Genomic DNA, 5,618 nt, shown 5'->3' with positions numbered 1-5,618 from the left:
AATGGGCACTCTTGGTCAATCGATCCACGATGACCCATATAGCATCGAACCCCCTTGCCGTTTTGGCAACTTCGTGATGAAATCCATCGCGATCCGTTCCCATTTCCACATGGGAATCTCCAAAGGCTTTAGCTTACCATGCGGTCTCTGATGCTCGGCCTTGACCATCCTACAAGTCAAGCACCTCTCAACAAACCAACCGATATCTCGCTTCATGCGAGGCCACCAATAACTCGAACTCAAATCACGGTACATCTTGGTGGCTCCCAGGTGAATCAAAAAACGAGACTTATGAGCCTCCTCCATCATTGTCTGTCGGACCCCTCCGGACATTGAAACCCAAACCCGACCGTAACGGGTCAACAACCCGCGACTATCTTGAACAAATTGGGCGCTTTCGCCCTTAATCCTCTCCAACTTCCAATTCTCCGGTCTCATGCCCTCAACCTAAGCATCCCTGACCAAACCCACCAGCGGGGAATACACTGCTATCCTCATACACCTGGCTGGGGTCGAGGACCTAGCTGACTTGCGGCTCAGGTCATCCGCAACCACGTTCGCTTTACCACGATGGTAAAGGATCTCACAATCATAGTCCTTGACCACATCCAGCCACCTGCGCTGCCTCATGTTCAGGTTCGGCTGATCCATGATATGTCGCAAACTCTTTTGATCCGTGTATATGGTACAACGAACCCCATACAGATAGTGCCTCAAAATCTTGAGAGCGAAAACCACCGCTCCCAACTCAAGATCGTGCTTAGGGTATCTCGTCTCATGCTGCTTCAGTTGCCGCGATGCGTAGGCTATCACTCGTCCCCTCTGCATGAGGGCTGGCCCCAAGCCTGTGATGGACGTATCACAAAATACCACAAAATCCTCAACTCCCTCGGGGAGTGTCAACACCGGCGCCTCGCATAAACATCGCCGAAGGGTCTCAAATGCTCTCTGCTGCTCAGGGCCCCACCGGAAATCCACCCCCTTCCTCGTTAGACGAGTGAGGGGCACGACAATCTTGGAGAAATCACTAATGAATCTCCGATAATACACTGCTAAACCTAAGAAACTCCTGATGTTCGAGGGAGATTTCAGAGTCTCCCACTGCATAACCGCATCCACCTTAGCCGGATCGACCAAGATCCCCTCCTGTTTAACGAGATGTCCGAGGAACTGGACCTCTCGTAACCAAAACTCGCATTTCGAGAACTTGGCATACAACCATTCTCGCCTCAAAACCTCCAGCAGCTCCCTAAGATGCTCCTCGTGCTGCTCTCGAGTCTTGGAATACACCAAGATATCATCTATGACCACAATGACCGAGCGATCGAGCATCGGTTTGCAGAATCGGTTCATCAGATCCATGAACACCGCTGGCGTGTTGGTGAGCCCAAACGGCATCACCATGAACTCGTAATGACCATAACGATTCCAAAACGCGGTCTTCTCCACGTCCTCCTCCCTCATCCTGACCTAGTGATATCCTAATCTCAAATCAATCTTGGAAAACCAAGATGCACCCTGCAGCTGATCGAAAAGATCATCTATCCTCGGGAGTGGATAACGGTTCTTCACCGTTAACTTGTTCAGCTCCCTATAGCCAATGCACATCCTGTGTGAATCGTCCTTCTTCCTGACGAAAACAATCGGTGCTCCCCAGGGTGAACTACTCGGACGAATAAACTGCTTACCCAGCAGTTCCTGCAACTGAGATGACCACTCCTGCATCTCTGGCGGTACCAGCCGGTACGGCGCCTTAGCGATAGGGGCCGCACCTGGCACTAGGTCAATCCTGAACTCAACCTGCCTCTCCGGAGGCACTCCGGGTAACTCTTCCGGAAACACGTCAGCAAACTCCCTCACCACCGGGACTTCAGAAATTGAGAATTGCTCTCTAACCCGCATATCTACAACGTACGCCAAATAACCGGCACACCCATGTTGAATATACTGTCGAGCCTTGGCTATCGAACAAAACCCTGATCCCAACCTGGTCCCCTCACCATATAATACAAGTTCTCCCCCACTTGGGGTTCGAACCACCACCCGCTGTCCCTCACAGTTGATCATGGCGCCAAAACGGCTAAGCCAATCTATCCCTACAATCACGCATACATCCCCCATGGGGATAGGAATAAAATCTATCGGGAAGGACACCCTGAAAATCTCTAACTCGCATCCCTGGTAGACCGAAGAAGCAGAAACTCCGTGCTCGTTGGCGATCGAAACTCGCAACGGAAACTCAAGATCATCTATCGACACACTGAACCCTCTAGAGAAGGTCTGAGACACAAACGAACGACTCGCCCCCGAGTCAAATAATATCAAAGCGGGCAAAGAATTCACTAAAAATGTACCTAATCACAGGTACAATCAATAAGCATAACACAAATACAATAACTGAGACTATGAATAGAAACGTACCAGCAACCACATCTGGTGCTGAATTGGCCTCCTCGGCCGTAAGTTGGAAGGCGCGACCCTGGGCATTCGGAGGCTCCACCTTGACTGGCCTCCCATCCCCAATCCTCACAGTAGTGGGCGCAGAACCCTACGCCGACTTAGCGGCGAGCTGCAGATAGTTGGTCTTCACATGACCAACCTGGTGAAAATGGTAACAAATCCTCATATCTGCTGGAGGGGCGAACTGACGGCAATCCCTGGCATAGTGTCCATCCTTGCCATATTTGTGGCACCCACCTCCTACTCCACAAACTCCCGAATGAACCCTGCCACACTTTCCACAAGTGTGGCTCTACTGACCCCAGACCATGTATCAGCGGTCTTAGACCGCTTAGGCGCCGGCTGAGACTATTCCAGTGCCTGATGCTGATCCTTCTGTTGCAGCTCTATCTCTAACTCACGCTGCCTCGCGGCTTCCTGAAGATCCAGGAGGGTATCACATCGCTGTGTAGGCACAAACTGTCGAATATCAGTCTTGAGCATACTCATATAACGAGTCATCTGAGATTGCTCTGAAGCAAACTCCGGGCAAAACATAGCCCTCTCCGTGAACATACGAGTAATCTCCATCACAGACTCCCCATCCTGTCTCAACGTCAAAAACTCCTGCGCAAGCCGCTCCTGCTCAACGCGTGGAACGTAGCGGGTGCAGAACATATCTCTGAGCTGCTCCCAAGTAATAGCAGCCCGCTGATCATCAGTATACGACCCAGTTGTTAGCCTCCACCAGTCCTTTGCCTCAAGCCTCAACAGGTTTAGGGCACACCTGACCTTCTGGTCAGCAGGACATGAGCACGTGAAGAAACAGCCATCCACGTCAGATAACCACCTCATAGCCCTAATCGCATCTTGTGTACCATCAAATGTCGAGGGCTTCGTATTATTGAAGTCCCGGTGCTGGAAAGCCCTGTCGGCTCCTCCTCCAACCCCTGTCGCAGTTACAGCCGAAGTGGCTGCAGCAGCAGCTGTCTCTACTAGAGCTACATATCGCTCATCAAAGTACTCAACCATCGCGGTCTTAATTGACCCAAACATCTCTCGCAGCTACGCTTGGAATGCAGCAACAATCTCGTCGTGCATGATCTCCCGGATCCTGGCATCCAACTCCTCGGTCCCTATCTGAACCATGGGCTCAGGTGCTACCGGCACCTCCAACCCTCCGTCTCCCGACCCCGATCCTGATCCAGATCCTGATCCTGATCCAGATCCCGAAGCAACACGTCTCGTCACCACCATACTGAAAAATATATATAAGTCATCAGATAAATAACATAATGTCGGGAGACCAAAACCCAAAAACCCTAGGGGTTATGATTTCCTTGCTACGCGTATGGGTCCTATTCTTTCAGTAGTACGAGACCATACTACCTTCCACACCTACCCATATTTGTCTCAAGTATCACCACAACGCCCTAACAATATCATCAACATAGGAAATGCGCTTAACCCTCATTTCTAGGGGAATACCAAATATCTCGCATCTAGTCTCACCACTTATCACTACTCCTACATCCATGAAACTTCCATCATCCCCTGCAGCACTAGTTCATGCTAGCTGCACATAATGTTGGACCCAATAGACTTTCGAATATCCAATCCTACCCGAAGGCCGAATCAACATTCTCAGGCTATAAGGTCTTTATTATGAACAACCGTGATGCATACACTAAACATCTACAGTTATGATGTCAATTCCATATACAAGAAACCCTAGGCTAATAGGCATCATGCAATCAGGCAAATCTATCATGTGATTCCTGAAGATCCCTAGCCTAGCACTAGCATGTTGTTCTAACATATCAGAATATCAAATAACTGCATGGTATTTTGGGGTTTACTTACAGACTCCGGCTGATCGTACCCTCTGCGTCCTCCATCCTTTATTTGAAAACCATTTTAAAACTCATTTTCCGAAAATCTCCTTGATTTGAGATTGGATTCACACAAGTGTTCCTCCAATTCACTCAAACCAATGCTCTAATACCAACTTGTAACATCCATAAATTTTACACCAAATTTAAACTTTTTCAATCATAAATAAAAACTAAATAGCATTGTCTACAAAATGTTTTCAAAACATTTTCCATCAGAGTGTCCCATAAATCATAACATAAAGATGAGGAGCGGTACGGTCACGCCTTCGCCTTTCCATGATCTCCTGAAGTACCTGAAACAGTAAACTGAAAACTGTAAGCCCGAGGGCTTAGTGAGCTACCCCTAAAATACCAATACCACACTGACAATACCATATCAGTAATAATCAATCAATCAACATGCATACTGGGCCATCGGCCTAACTGGACCGCCCTACCGGGCCTACAGTCTGTCTGAATCTGTCCCGAGCCTTCGGCATGACTGGTCCGCCACGTGGGCCTACAGTCTCCCCGGACCGCTCATAGGGTATGTTGGCCTTCAACACAAAGCAGGACCGCCTCAACCCAACCACAAGCAAATAACCATGTGCGCATACTATCACATACATGCATATACAAACATCAAACATATCTGTCACACTGATCATCAATCAAAGAATACTCTGATAACTAGAGTACCGACCTAGCAGGTCACTAACATACCAATCCCTACGGATCATAAGAGCATAACATACTGTCTACCCCGATTCCGATCTAACAGATCATAACCACATGTAGCATACCATAACAATAATAACTAAAGGGCCAGCCTTGGTGTCGTAGACCCTATCGATATAGTGAGGATAACTCACCTCGTAGATGTCGACACGAAAGGTAAACTCCAACCCTCGGATCACTTGAAACAGGCTCCACCACCTATTATCATAGTACAACATACTCATAAGTCCTTAACCTTATAAGGTACTCAATAACCCACTAGTCAACCCCTGGTCCAAGTCAAAGTCCTCAGTCAAGGTCAACAGTCCATGTTGACCCCAACTCGCTGAGTACCCTCGTCTACTCGTCGAGTTCCTTAAAGTACAATCCAACTCGCCGCGTCATCGGGGTGACTCGTCAAGTTCCTTTGATTCTTGATCAACCTTTAAGGCCACCCGTCGAGTTCCCTCCTTACAACTCGACGGATACACACTCATACATATCCAAGAGAAAACTAATCTGACTCGCCGAATTGTTCTTTAACTCGTCGAGTTTATGGCAATCTTCATCGGACTCGCCGAGTTGTTC

Source organism: Lactuca serriola, chromosome 4, assembly GCF_051521515.1.
Source record: "Lactuca serriola cultivar US96UC23 chromosome 4, Lser_US96UC23_V15, whole genome shotgun sequence".
Classification (NCBI taxonomy): Eukaryota; Viridiplantae; Streptophyta; class Magnoliopsida; order Asterales; family Asteraceae; genus Lactuca; species Lactuca serriola.
Note: the sequence above shows the minus strand (reverse complement) of the source record.